Genomic DNA, 16064 nt, shown 5'->3' with positions numbered 1-16064 from the left:
TCAACAAAATGAAAAGGGAACCAATCCCATGGGAAAATATATTTACAAATGATATGTTGAACAATGGTTTGATCTCCAAAATATATAAAGAACCCACACAACTTCACTCCAGGAAGACATTTGTTTATTTTTAATTTTGCTTCCCTTGTTCAAGGAGATATAGCAGGAAAAAAATATTGCCATGAGAAGTCTCTAAGATTTTACTAAGTTTTCTTCTACGAGCATTAAGCTCTCAAGTCTTACTTTTAGGTCTTTAATCCATTTTGAGTGTTATTTTATATATGGTATAAGAAAGTGGTCTAGTTTTATTTTCTGCATGTATCTGTCTAATTATCCAGCACCATTTATTGAATGATCTTTGTCCCAATTTATGTTTTCTTCTCCTTTGTCATACACTAATTGTCCATGTAGGTGTGGGTTTATTTATGGACTCTATCCTGTTCCATTGATCTATGTGTCTGTTTTTATAACAGTACAATGCTGCTTTGATTACTACAGTCTTGTGGTATAATTTAATATAGGTAGTGGGGCACCTCCAACTTTGTTCCACAACTTTGAGTGGTGGTTATTCAAGATTTTCTCTGCTTCCATATAAGTTTTTTGGATTACCTTTTCTAGTCTTAGGAAAAATGTGCTAGTGGTATTTTGATAGGATTTGCTTTGAATCTATAGATCGTTTTGATTAGTATGGACATTTTAATTATGTTAATTCTGCCTATCCAAGAGCATGTTACAACTATATTTTACATTCATAAAACTGTGTAAGATAGAGCAACTTAATGATGTACTCTGGAGTAAGACTGTCTGGATTCACATTTCCACTCTGCTAATTTACCACATTTTTAAATCCCTCTAAACCCAAATTGAGTCAAATGTTCCACCTTATCTCATAGGTCAGCTGCAAGAATTAAATGTGGCAATGTGTATAAAATGTTTAGCATGGCGACAGCAGTGATATTTATAATGCACTAACATGTGCAGATAAAGACTATTTGTTTTTTACTCTAATGAAAACAGTGCAATGTCCAAAAGATTTCCTATGAAAGGAGAGACTGGTATGCTGATTTATTTAGTTAACTCAGAAGAGTAGGAAATACTTTCAGATAGTTCATTTAATTTCAAATTCTTAGTAGTACTGCCTTGTTAAAGACAGATGATCTGATCATAAAATAATATTTATTAAGCAATTAATGTATACCAGGAATTCCCTAAATACGCTATATGACAATAAACCTACCAAACAAAACTCTTACTACCATAGACTATACATTTTAGTGAAAGATGATATATAAACATTAAGTAAATACATATCCTGAATCAGAGGTTTATAAATACTTCAAGAGTAAGTAGAGTGGTAATGTAAAATAAAGGTGGCTGTGAGAGTGTTTGCAGTTTTAAATAATTATGGTAAGCTTTGTGAAAAAAAGACATTTGTGCAAATAATATGAAAAAGATAAGGCAATAAGCCATGAGATGGGGGAAGCACCTTCCAGTTAGAAGAAATAAAAATAGATTAAATATGGGTATATGAGCAAACCAGGAATCACAGTAATTTCAGTTTTTGGTCCAAGCAAGTAGAAGAATGGTGTAAGGAGGACATAGGAACACCTATAAACCACCAGCATTAGAGATTAACAGTAAATATTAGACATTAAGGTGTTGAATAGATATTAGATGTGAAAATATTGAAAATGCAGCTGAAATAAAAGTCATAGCTCTGGGAAATATTTACTCTGAAGATAAATGTTGGAGAACAAAATACATAGCTAGATAGTTAGAAAACATTTTAAAACATAATATTGTCCTTAAATATATCATTCCCTTGTTTATACCTAAATCATTTTAATTCTTTACAACTCAAGACATGTTATTTTTGCCTTTAGGGGAGCTTCTCACAGCTCAGAGCCACTGAATTACCTTCTTTTGTTAAATATAGTATTTGTACACCCCTCTATCATTATAACATCACTCTTTATTGAAATTCTTTCAGATCTTCACTCCAATACAGGGTCTCCAACACCAGGCTGCACAGCAGGAGAGGGGCCGTGAGGGAGGGAGCAAAGCTTCATCTGTATTTCCCACCTGAGCTCCACCTCCTGGCAGATCAGTGGTGGCATTGGATTCTCCTAGGAGTTCGAACCCTACTGTGAACTGTGCACCACCAGGGATCTAGGTTGCACGCTCTTTATGAGAACCTATGCCTGATGGTGTAAGTTGGAGCTGAGGCATTGATACCAGCACTGGTGCTGCAAATACAGATGGGCATTAGCAGAGAAGTTTGACTGCATAGAGACCATAATAAATCAGTTGCTTGAAGACACATAAAAACCCTATCAGTGAGTGGCAAGTGACAAGCTGCATCTGGTGGCAGGCTATAAATCCCCCCCCTACCCACCCCTGCCCATCCACGGAAAAACTGTCTTCCATGAAACCCGCCCCTGGGGCCAAAAAGGTTGTGCGCTGTTCCTCTAGTAGACTGAGAGCTCCCAAAAGGAAAAACTGATTTCTTCTCTTTGCAGACCCACCCAGTCCTGAGAGAAGGCCCACAGCAAACAGTCGGTGCTCCGTTCAAGATTGAATCCAGTAGTGTTGTATAATCAGGGAAAATCTTCTGTGATTATCTGGAGCAGTTATCTTTGATATGGAAAATTATGCAGAATTGGTGAAAGATAGGAGCTTGAAATTTTTCCTGAAAAGTATGAAAAACTAAATTTTTAGGAAGTGACTGGTATTTTATAAAATAGTTCTTGCAGCTGGATAGAGGATGAACTGGATGAACTGGCGTAAGCATAATGGTGGTAATTCACTGTGGGAAGTACCTGAAGTTGCGTATCCTCCAAGCGATGGATACTCTCGCACTGGGTGCAAAGGTGTCCGTCAGCAGAGAAAGGTGATCTCAGGATCTGTACAGATGGCAGCTGAATCCTTCACTTTGAGAGATTGTAGAATGAAAACAATTGACAAAGAATGAATTTTTATAGAATTATTTAAATGTACAAAAAGTTAAAAATAAGCCCTGGCTGGCGTAGCTCAGTGGACAGAGCTTGGGCTGTGAACCAAAGGGTCGCCGGTTTGGTTCCCAGTCAGGGCACATGCGTGGGCTGCAGGCTGGGTTCCTAGTGGAGGCCACGTGAGAGGCAACCACACATTGACCTTTCTCTCCCTTTCTTTCTCCCTCCCTTCTCCTCTCTCTAAATAAATAAATAAAATCTTTAAAATAAATAAGTAAATAAATGTACAAAAAGTTAAAAATGAAAAAATAGAGCCTAAGAATATAATGAAAAAGAGAAGCTGGAGAGTAAGGCTCATGAGAAAGTTATACCAAAAAAGGAAGTGTCTTAAGGAGAAAGAAATGAATTAATATAAAAATTCTCAGAGAGATCAGTAACATAAGGAAAAACAAATTATCTATTGAATTTGGCAATAAATTGGCCACTGGAATTATTAGAAAGATTTCAATAGTAATGAGTTCATGGGTTAATTGGGAAGACTAAGAAAGGAAAAAAAAACAGAATTTGAATACAGTTACACCATTACAAAACTTGGACGTCAAGGAAGAGAAAAATGTGATGTTAGCTAAGAGCAAAGGGCTTAATAATGGTTTCTGGGTTTTGTTTATCTGTTTAATGACGGAAGCAATATGAGCATGCTTGTTTTCCAAAGGGAACAATTTCTGAATTATTTACCACTGTTTTGGATGTTCTCTATATTACAGTCAATGATAAAAACAAAAATGTTCATGATCATATTTTACCTGGGCTTCCTCTGGGACGCAAGTATCTCATTCCTACCATTATTGTAGATTGAGGACATTTCAAACTCTGATGTTTCTAAAATAATTGGCTATGGCTCTGGGTATCTGAACTGATAGCTGTTTGGATTAATGGGTCATCTGCTTAACAGTTAATTCTTTGTAGTATTCCTTTTCATGACTCCCTAGATAAAACCCGCACATTTTTACACCCCACGGTTGTTATTAGTACAATGAAGCATTTCTTGGAGCTTAAAGAAAACAAGTTTTGTTTGAGATATTTTAACAAGACTCTGTAATCTATAAGGTAGGTTCAAAGAAAACTCTTTAGAAGAATGTAACCAGTCAGACTAATTAGTTGGTGGGAGCCCAGAGCTATTCCAGAGTAATACCTGTCCAGCAGTCTGCGTTCAATTCTTGCTGCTACTTTTGAGCATGTCTGATATAGTGGCTTAAGCAAATTCCTCCTCAGCATTATTCCTTCTCAAGAGTTTACAAAAGAAAAAAAATTCCATTTGAGTACTTTCAAACTAAAATATAAAGCTAATGTTGACATAATATCCCAAATAATTAGTATGACAAAATGAGGGCCAGTGTAATTAGGAGACAATAAATAATATTTTATTTTATACTTACATATGACACAGCCATTTTGGCTGAGTAAACAATAAAATAATATCTGTGTTATGTGTGAGCCTGTGTGGAGCGCATATGTACACGATGTGATTTACACATTTCACTAGTCTCTAAAGGCTCGTTACTAGAAACGAGGCGGTTCTTTCTTAGATGAGTGCAGTAGTGGCTATAATATGCACATTTTAATAATTTATTTTTATTGTTGACAGTAGCACAGCTCTCCCCATTTCTCCCGCTTTGCCCACCTCCACCCAGCCCCCACTCCTCCTTCTCTCTGGCCATCACCACACTTTGTCTGTGTCTATGGGTTACAATATACAAGTTTTTAAGGAGATTTTCAAACAGAGCAGAATGGTTCTGTGTAATGAGTAAAACAAACAAGTTCACAGTTGGAAATTCAAGAGGAAACTATAGCCACTGAAAAACTGGACAAAAATTTGTAAAGGGATCAAAAAAAACACCCAGAAAAAAACTTGATCCACAAAGCAGTCATGAGAATTTGGATTGGCAATGTCACCTGGGAAACGGGCTTGAAATGCTGAGCACTTGGGAAATACAAAGTGGCTGAGGTCCATTTATTGGTACATGTGATACCATGGCAGACTGGCAATGTGCAGAAAATAGAACAAGCATATGGACATATTCATGCAGTTGTTTGAAAGTGTGTACTGTATTAACATTCCATCTTTCAAGAAAATGAAAATGGACAAATAAATCAGAAAAACATGATTGTATTTTATTTTCAATTTATAAAGTTGAGCCTTATCTGGGTTTTGCTATGTTGACAGGACTAACTTAACATTTTGATGAACTCCAAGGAAAATAAGAAGTTGTGACTGTGTCACAGTTTCATCCCTGACTTAGCATCTTTTAGTAATGTCAGAGCATTTGAGACAAATTTCAAGAATGCTTACATGAGCCCTGGCTGGTGTAGCTCAGTGGGTTGAGCGGCCTGCGAACCACACGATCGCAATCGTGGTTCAATTCCCAGCCAGGGCACATGCCTGGGTTGCCGGCCAGTTCTAAGCAGGGGACTCATGAGAGTCAACCATACATTGATATTTCTCTCCTTCTCTCCTTCCCTTCCCCTCTAAAATAAATAAATAAAATATTTTTTAAAAATTAAAAAAAAGAATGCTTACATGATTTCCAAGAGCCCAATGATCAAAGCCCTGCCTTCTTCTACAGCTTTATTTTCAATTTTTATTTCTCTTTTTTATGTTATATTCTGGAAATGAATATAGATACTCTATGATTTCATATATATATATATATATTATAAATAATACATAAGTCATGTAAGAAAATGACCACAATATCTTCCATGTGTCTGACTTTGTATTTTATATTTTTTCTCATTAGACTATATGATTCATGAAGAATATTTATCTGTCTGTCGGGTATCTCAGGAACTATTAAAATGTCGACATACAGACTAACTTCTTAATAAATATTTGTAGATTAAGTAGATAAAGGATTGCATTAAATACTCACAAATAAATTGTTCTGGTAGGAAATTCTATTTTGCTGTGGTAGACATTTCTGAAAGACATTACTAAAAGACATTTCTGTCTTTTTCTAAAATTTAAGATAATTCTCAACCATAGCTAAATAAATCTTTTATTGAAGCATTTTACTGTAATGATTGTAAATAATTTTAAAATTATAACAATACCATTCAACACTCATTAGGAACAAATTCTATGTGAGACTCTATGCATTACCATTTCCTCTGCAACACCATGATGTAAGTTCCACTTATGTCTTCCTATGCATGTTGTACATACACCATTTAAACAGACAGGCAAACTGCACAGGACACATGGCTAGTGACTCACAGGAGAGAGAAACAATCTTGGCTGTTTATCTATGACTATTTAACTCTGAATTATTTTGCTAGGCTGCCCCACATGATTTTTTTCTAGGAACTCAAAATAGTTAATAAGTAATGCTTGTATTTATTCTATAAAAATGTGAAAATACTATTCATTCATTCATTCAACCATTCATCAACTGCATGTTAAATGGGCATGTGGTGCAATACACTGGGATACACCAGTCGGACATACGAGAATAGATGGGCCCTGCCCCTTGAGGCTGACTACTCAGGACCAACGCCAGTGTAGCATGAAGATAAACATTGCTGGGTCTGGGAAAGCCAGCTCCAAGTCCACCTCCAGTTTCATGCCCTCATCCTAGTAACTTCTCCTTCCCTCACTTCTCTCATCTGTTAAAGTTACCACTATATGGAATTAATGAGTTAAATACATATGAAATGCTTACAACAGAGAATTTCACAAGGCAAACACTATCTTCACTTTTGCAAAAGGGTCAGACACTACACAAGTGAAAACACCAAACAATTTAAGAGCGCTAGAGAAAAGAACCTAGGTCTCATGTCAATATTGACGAATAATCTATCCTGTTTTAAGATGCCTGGAAGCAACACTTGCGAGATGAAGAATTATTTCAGGAAAGTAAACCTATGTCTGCTGTGAAATAAACTGTGGTGCTTTGACTATGACCATAAAAAAAGAGAGTAAGATTAGTATCAGACAAGAATAAACTCTCTAAAAATCTTTGAAAAATAGACACCCTTAGACCAACCCATTTCACAAAGATATTCAACCAAGACACGACCTCTCCCTTGAGTAAATACCAACATGAAACTTTGAGGTTAAAACAAAAATGTAGATAAGCAAATTCAAAAAAACACCCCTTTCTAAAATTATCTAGATAATAGACCTTCCACACTGATTATAGCTGTATCAATTCTCTCCCCTGTGTCTTTCAGTTTTGAAGTCTATTATATGTCTATTAAAGAAAAAAGATAACAAAATGATACAATATCAAAGCAAAAGAGTAAACAAAGCTAACCCTAGTGACAAATCTGTTTCACTCTTTGTTTGAACATCCCTCTCGTTGTCCAAAGAAATATCTGTTGATTATGTGCTCTGTCCTGAGAAAAGTGTTTTTACGAGTTCAATTGGCATCATTAAAAATACCAATGCTCATACTCATTATCTCATAAAGATAAAGAAAATGTTAAATTTCAGACATTTACAGCGTAAACTAGAAACTAATTGTGTGGAAACTCACTAAATAGTCAAAAAATACCAATTCACTCAGAATCTGACTACTCCAAGATATGCAGAGGAGCTATCAAACGTGCACACAGTAATTGAGACATATCCCCATTTTTATCTACGCCTTTATAAATTGCTAGGTCCGAGTCAGAAACTCGTTTTTGAAACACTCCAGTTTAGGTAAATGGATAATATTCAGAATGTTTAGCAATCAGCACTGTAATATAAACATATGAATCAACATGTAAACAATTATATCTCCTTTTGTTACTGAAAACTGTTAAATTGTACATTTTAAAAATATTTAACATGTGACTTAACTTGTAACACAAATTAATTAATGCATTCTAATCCTTTTCAACCATCTATTGATTCACAGAAGTTGTGGTGTGACCCCTTGGTATGATACAACTATCAGTATGCAGGATATAAGGAACCACATTCATTGCTTCAAAGACTTCATTACATGACATCATCAGTGATGATTTGGTAGATGCCAAAGGATACTGAAGTCTTCCCTCCTGCCTGCCACGCTCTCACTATCCTTTTTACCCCACCATCAGTCAGACCTCAGGATCTGGACGCTGGTCACAGGCCTGTAGAAGGGTGGGTGAAGATACTCACATCATGTGGGGAGGGAGTCAGGAGGGGACTGCGGAGGTGTTTGGGAATATACTGAGCTAGTTTCAGATCCCAGGAGTTGGACTCTTTTTAGGCTGACTCCATTAATGGAGTTTGAAATGGCTGTGCACCTTGCATAGATCAGACAGTAGAGAATTGGAGGCAGTTGGCTGAAAAGGTCCACTGACTCAACCACAGTAAAACAGAGGGGACTTAAAACAGGGGGGGAGATGCCAAAGAAAGTTTATATAGTGACTACTGACACACTGAGTCAATGCTCAAAGGCTCTCCTTAAAGTTAGTTATTCCAGGCACCTGAGGGAGCAAGCATTGAAAGGAAGAGAGGGCTGGTGTGAGGTTTCTTGGTCTTGCAGAGAGAGGAAGGGGAGTGAGGGTAACAATGTCTATCATCAAAATATGGTGGGGTGTATGACCATGAGAACAAATGAAATGAACAGCTTCCCTCACTACAGACCTCATCACAAGGACCCAAAATGGCCCCCATTTGCTCATGCCAACCACCAGAAATGGATAGTTTTCCAGAAAGTAAATGACTGCCAAGTTATCTGAGGAATGAGTCATCTCCACATAGCAAATTTGCAACATCCACGGGTCCTCTTCAGTGAGGGCCTGAGCCCAGACAAGGCTACGCATTACTTTGTTCGTGTTTGGGGTGCTGGGGAGCAGGGGAGGGATACTCAATGATCTCCGAGGAACAGCCTCCCCCCATCCAAGAACTTTTCAACCTAGAGACAATCGCACCTGACACAGCTAAAATAGCCGCATCAACCCGGGCTCGCCCTGCAACATGACGACACAGCAAAATCTGTCCTCCAACTTCCAACAGGTCCTGTGTGCTACATAAATCATACACTGTGTACTAGAATGCGTATTATTAAGTTAATTTACAATTTATTGCGTAGTATACTACTTACCAACCTTGACACCCATGCTGTATCGATCTCTTTAATACTCACTACAACAGTAATGGTTCAAACGGACTGTCCTGGGCTTCGTATTAGTTACATTTTGGTTGGCCAGTGTTCAGGGCTCCCTCCTTTTAAGAAACCTTGGATTAATACTAAAGTGGTTGTTACAAGCTATCCCTCTGCTGGTAGTTTGCCCCATGCCTGTCACACACTTTTGTAATTCAAGCCAGTGCTATTGCGGTTTGTTATTTCCGGCCTCGCACTTGCTTGGTCAGCAGAGCACATGTTTGACCTAAGTATAATAATCTTATCCTTGAAAAATATTGTCTCAAATAACTGAGAACATGTGTGTCTGAGAGGTGAACAAGAATTAATCTTATTCTCCAGAAGCATTTTAATTTAATTGATCTCAAGACCCTTGTCTAGGAGGACATATTAACTTATTTTTCTTGGTTGCTATTATAGAGATTCAGTTTCCATGTGAACTATGTTGATAGACTTTCAGAGTTCTTCTATATGTGGCTTTTAAAATCATTGTTATATGTATCATTATTTATCATTGAATGTTGAAGGTTTAGAACTCTTGGGCTTGTAAAAGTTAAAATACTAATCATGGTTTATAAGTGAATTATGAGATATGAGAAAGAAAAAAGAAATAAATTTGAAATATTCTGATTTAACCAATTAAAACTTTATTAAGAATAACTAAAAATATAAGTTTATAAATTATATATTTAAAAAGAATAAATTTATACAGTTGCATGAGAGACAGGTTTTTAATATTAGACTTGAAGTTGCTCATGACTATAAACTATTTGACATTTGTGAAAATTTCATAATATAAAAACATCAATTAAAAATGGTCAAAGGACTTGAACAGACACTTCTCCAAGGAAGACATACAGAGGATCCAGAGACACATGAAAAGATGCTCAATATCACTAGCTATCAGAGAGATGCAAATTAAAACCACAATGAGATACCACTTTACACCAGTCAGAATGGCTATCATAAACAAAGCAACAAACAACAAGTGCTGGAGAGGGTGTGGGGAAAAGGGGACCCTAGTTCACTGTTGGTGGGATAGCAGACTGGTACAACCACTATGGAAAACAGTATGGAATTTTCTAAGAAAACTAAAAATGAACATGCCATTTGACCCAGCAATTCCACTGTTAGGAGTATGTCCTAAGAACCCTGAAGCACCAATCCAAAAGAACCTATGCATCCTGATGTTCATAGCAGCACAATTTACGATAGCCAAGAGTTGGAAGCAACCTAGATGCCCATCGGTAAATGACTGGATCAAAAAGCTGTGGTATATTTACACAATGGAATTCTAAGCTGCAGAAAGAAAGAAGGAGCTCCTACCCTTTGCAACATCATGGATGGAACTGGAAAGCATTATGCTGAGTGAAATAAGCCAGGTGGTGAAAGACAAATACCATATGATCTCACCATTAACAGGAATCTAAACAAACCAAACAAGCAAGCAAAATGTAACCAAAGACACTGAAATACAGAATGTGCTGACAGGGTCCAGAGGGGAGAGAATCACAAGGGAAAAGGGGATGGACTCACATGAACAAGTATAAAGGACACATGGACAATAACTAAGGTGGGGGGCGGAAATGGGAGGGAGGTGGGGAGCAGTGGGGGGGGCAGGGCTGGGAATATAAGACAGAAAACTGTACTTGAACAAGAATTAAATAAAAAAAGAAATCCAAAAATAAATAAATAAATAAATAAAAATCATAAGAGGACACCAAAAAAAAAAATAAAATAAAATACTATGTGTATATTTCTATGTTTTAAAGTTAAACTGTAAATATAAATTATATTCTGGTATTTACTGATGGAAAACATGTTGATCCCAGTAAAAAATGGTTTTTAAAACTCTGTTGACTACATTAACTAGAGAAAGAGCTAAAGCCAGGGAATTAATCAAAGGACAGATCTCAAAGGGTCTCTCCAACAATGTGAAGTTTTGATATCATCCTGAGGAAAATGTGAGGTCATTAACATCTTTTTATTCTCACATCTATCCATGCCACTTCCTCAGAGAAATCTTCCCTGACTGCCTGACCTAAAATGAAAGGTCTTTTCTTTATTTCTTGTCCCCCTTTATTTTTGTTCAGAGCACTGGCATTGCCTACCATTATTTTATTTATCTACCTTTTATGTCTATTGGCTTCATGTCTAATTTTCCCATTAGAACTTAAGCTTCACATGAACAAGAACCTTGTCATGTTATTTTTGTTGTTATTATTCCCAGAGCCTACAGTAGAACCTGGTAAATAAGCAATTTTAATGAATGATATGGTAAACACATGGTAAACACTAGTATAATAAACACATGAACTGTATCCAATCAGTAACAGTGTATCTATCTGTTAAGCATGGGCGTCATCACCTAACCAGAAGGTAGGTAAAAATGGAAAGTAAGAACACGATAGTCACAAGCAGTCTAAAATACAAAAAGTATAGATTTATTGTATAATGTAAATGCTTTATGAGTATGAGGGGAAACCTCTGCTTCTTTCATAGGACTTCTTTACTCTTAGTTCCATGGCTATCTGATGTATAGCCCTATACAAAGTTAGAAAACTAGAATATCAGAAAAGCTGAAAGGTGGTCCATTTGTAGCCAGAGCATGCTTTTCTAAACACAAAAACAATCAGATCACATTATCCTCTGTACATGGTGGAGTAATTCTGCCCCTAAACTTCTGGTCCAGCTAGGACCTATGAATGTGACTTTTACCAGAAATAGTGTATGCAGATGTAATCAAGTGAATGTGAAGTCTTATTGGATTAAGGTGGGCTCTAAACCCAACATTCCTGTATGGAGAAGGGGATTTGGATACACACAGAACAAAGAGTCATGTGAAGACAAGAAGAGCAGTAAGAGTCGTACAGCTACAAGCCAAGGAAGGCCAAGGACTGTAAACAACCACCAGAACTTAGAAGGATGGAGGGAAAGATACCTTCTTAGGGGTTTCAGAAAGAGTATGACTCTGCTGTTAATTTGATTTCAGATTTCTGAGCTGGCTTGGTCAAGGCCTGTGTCATCTAAAATATTTTATTCTCAAAATGAAAATTTTCTTTTTATGTATCATCTTCAGGAAACTTTCTTTGATATTTTGAAAATTAATAGCAATGTAAAAAGGAATGTAAATGAGTTTTTAAATAGAAGACAGATTTTTGCTTGTGGGAAAAGATGACCCCTATATTACATTTTATTGTTTTATATATATATCATTACATATATAGTGTTATAATATATATAATGATATTAACCAGTTTTGCATCTATTGGGAAATTAATTTTAGCCTTTCTTATATGTAGACATTCTTCATGTTCCCTTTGGATCAGTTTTAACATCTTAATGATTTCCTCATTAATGAGATAACATAAGTCTTCAACATACATTCATTTTATACTTGTACAAAAGTCATGATGTTACACTTTGAACATTAAAATTTACCATCCCATCCCACATTCATTTCAGCTTGAAAATCACTTTCAGTGAATTCTTGAATTAAAATCTGTCATGTAACAGGTAAATCACTAATTTTTTTTCTGTATCTGAATTCTACACATTTTTGAAATACGTTTTCTTAAAGAACAAACAATATCTACAAGCCTGCTTGCCTTAAGTTCACTAAAGCAATTCTTTGAGTATCTGCAATACCTGATTTTACAGACAAGCTACATGTATAAAACAAAAATCCTTTAATTGCCCCCCTTGGTTCTTACTAGAGAAGAGATTTTGGAAGTGCTTATCTAATTCTCCTAACCTAGGCTTAATAATGTCAATTTAAAAGACAAGTCACTAAAACAGGGTTGTCAGATAAAATCCAGGAAACCCAGTTTAATTTGAAATTTAGCTAAATAACAGGTTTTTTTAGTAGAAGTATGTCCTATGCAGTATTTGAAACATATACCTATTTACCTATAATAATATTTATTTTTACCTGAAATTCATATTTAAACACTATACTATATGCTTATTTCTAAGCCTGGAAACTCTACACATGAAGTAAGTAATACATGCTGAGTGGAGTTGCCTCGCAGTTCAGAATCAAGCAGCAGAGGGTGTAGCGGGGGTAAACAGTAATGGGAAAAATGCAATGTATTTTAAAATAAATAAATAAATAAATAAATAAATAAATAAATAAATAAAACCAAGCAGCAGAATCTAGAGAGAGGGGACCTCTCTATAATTAAGTTACTGCCTAAGCCACATCTATTATTTAATAAACACCAGACCTCGGTGCTGAATTATACCCAATAGTATTCTGCATTCAGAAGTCAGTACTGGCTGAGGTGGTCCTGGCCATGCTGCCTGTGTTGAATATATACCCCAGAAATAAAACCATCCCTGTTTTCTAATTGTCCTAGTCCATTCAGGCTACAAGAACAAAGTACCATAGTCTGGGTGTAAATAGAAATCTATATAAAGAATAGAAAAAACAGAAATGCATTCCTTCCAGTTCTGGAGGCTGGAAGGCTGAGATTCAGGTTCTGGGGAAATACCTCTTCAAGGTTGCACTGCTGACTTCCCAATGTATCCTCACATGGTAGAAAGAGAGAAAAACACTTCTTCTGATCTCTTTTATAAAAGCATAAATCCCAGTCATGAGGGTCCCCCCACAAATGACCTAATGACTTCCCAAAGGTCAAAACTCCAAATACCATTACACTTTGGATGAAGATTTTAACATATGACTATGGGGAGGACGCAAACATTTAGTCCATTGCATTTAGCCCCCCAAAGTGTGTAACTGACATTCTCTTCTGGACTCATGCAGAGGCACCCTTATTTTTGCTGAGGCTGTTGATACCTGCAAGTTGCCTGAGGTCCACCTCTTTATAAAAAGTCTGATGTACAACTTTATACATTGGCTTCTAACCTTGCTTGAACGCACCAGGAATCATCTGGTTTGCTTGAGGACACTATTGATGCTTGTGTCTCATCCTCAATAATTCTTATGTAACTGATTTGAGATGCCTTCAGGTGACCCTAACATGCAGCCAAAATTGAGAATATCCAGGCAATACTGATGCTGGTAGTTGAGGGAACCACTGCCCGATAGAAACAGCCACTCACCTATAGATAAAGCCAAGATCAAAATATGAGGTACCCTATGGTTTAATTTTTTTCCTATGCCTCAATTCAATTGTAAAAATTAAATAGATTTGGTCTCTATACATCACCAAGGGGTAAATGCCCATGCTCCAACAAAAGTTAAATTTTTCAGCTCAACTTCACCAAAAACATATCCACACATATTTTATTCACAAATTCATCAGCATGGCCATCTACAAAAACAATCACCTAACTTTTACATCTCTCACTTCAGTGATGGTATTTTTTGGAGACCTAATACATATCATCTCTTTCCATATCTAGGTTCTAAATAACTTGATAAATAAAGAAAGGATACCTTGGGAACAAAACATCAGCTTAGTTTTGACACATACCAGGATCAAGGACTTGACCCTACCTCTGTACTTGTCCCAGGCCTACAGTAAGTCAGCCTAACTCTACAGTTTTTGACAAGACATTAACTTCTTATATTAAAGACTGAATAAACCATCAGTTTTTAATTAGAAAATTGATTGATGCACATCATAGAAAATGCTATCAGAAAACCAGTGTAGTTGAGTAAAAGAAGGCAGTTTGGTAATCTTTATTACTAATCAATCTTTGACAGTTTAATGGACCTTTTTCACACCAAACTTCTAAATGTCAACTAGCTAGATTGCTCATTTAACCCAAAATGTTCCACTTACTCCCTCAATCTAACCCTATTGTATTTTAATGCCCTTTAAGTAATGAATTTCTTTCTTTTATCTATACTTTCAGCACTCTGACTAGATTAATGACATAATAAATATCAGTTGAATTGATTATAAAACAATACAATAAGTGTCACTACCAAGATAGAGGAAATGGACATGTCTATGATCTTACCTGCTACAAAAAAGCTCTAAGACACAGAAATGGTGGAAGAGCCTTCCCAAGAACAGGAACCAACTCATGTAAATGAAGGAAGAACAAAAGAGTATGTTGTCACATTTGGAAGATATCAAATGGTTAACAGATCTGAAGACTAATGCATATAGGAGGGTGTGGTTGCTATGAGATGTGGCTGGAGTCAGTTTATGAAGTATCACATAATCATTCTAAGAGATTAAAAAGCCTATGTTTTCCTCAAGCAACTATTATACAAACAGCTATGCAATCCCCCAAAGAAAAAAAAGATATTTACTTTCATTGCACTGGTGGACTTTTTAAAGTATAACCAAATAAATTACATTGCCTAAGCTGGCTCCTGTTCTGATTGATAACTACATGTAAAGCTATAGATCTGAAAACTTTTCCTTGATTTTCAATCTGTTTACCTGGAAACGCATGAACAAAAAATAAATTCTTTCCTGTTTAAGGCTATAGATGTTCCTTTTGGCCTTTTAAAAAATAGTAATAATAATAATAAAAAGAACAACCACAGTAATCATAATTATTATAATAATATCTGAGAGCTGGCTAGGCAAACTAATTTAAGCAGAGAGCCTGTGGAGTTTGAGTGCAGAACTTTGCTCTGCCTTTAAAAACATGAATTATGTCACCTATGTGGACCAATCCCTTTGCTGTTGATGAAAAAATCAGGCTCTACCATGAGATCACAAGGAAACCATTCCAAAGACACATGCTTGAGAGATCTTGGTGTGGCAAAATGATTTATTTGGGTAAAAAATCTGCCCCTGGGTGTTTAATTTCCCATCTCCCTCCAACCATCCATGGGAAAAGTTTAACCATGTCTTCAGCAAGACCAATGGAAAGGCTCAGTTTCAAAGTTTCTATTTCATATTCAAGCTTAGTCTTTTGGAGCCCACGCCATCTGCTGCAGGCCCTGGTAGTTGCTAGACCTGAATGGTCCCGTGGTTCCTGGCAGGACAGCACTTGAATGAGCAAAGTGCATTACCAGGTGTGGGTGGCTGGGGGTAGAAGGAGAGAGAGAAAGAGAAAGAGAGAT

At 36.3% G+C, this 16064-nt stretch overlaps 1 long non-coding RNA gene across 1 annotated transcript; it reads right to left on the bottom strand.

The window, feature by feature from the left end:
* Positions 1-638: 638 nt before the first annotated feature.
* Positions 639-14179, bottom strand: LOC118999674 (uncharacterized). The gene is made up of 3 exons (XR_005069156.1): positions 14169-14179; positions 11077-11079; positions 639-711 (listed from the first exon to the last, which is right to left on the bottom strand). It is a non-coding gene; the product is annotated as an uncharacterized LOC118999674 (long non-coding RNA).
* Between the last annotated feature and the right edge of the window lie 1885 nt (positions 14180-16064).

This window comes from Sturnira hondurensis, unplaced genomic scaffold (genome assembly GCF_014824575.4).
Source record: "Sturnira hondurensis isolate 20B ecotype Veracruz unplaced genomic scaffold, ASM1482457v3 Scaffold0015056, whole genome shotgun sequence".
Taxonomy (NCBI): Eukaryota; Metazoa; Chordata; class Mammalia; order Chiroptera; family Phyllostomidae; genus Sturnira; species Sturnira hondurensis.
The sequence above is the reverse complement of the archived record's forward strand: the minus strand, read 5'-3'. Positions and strand labels throughout refer to the sequence as shown.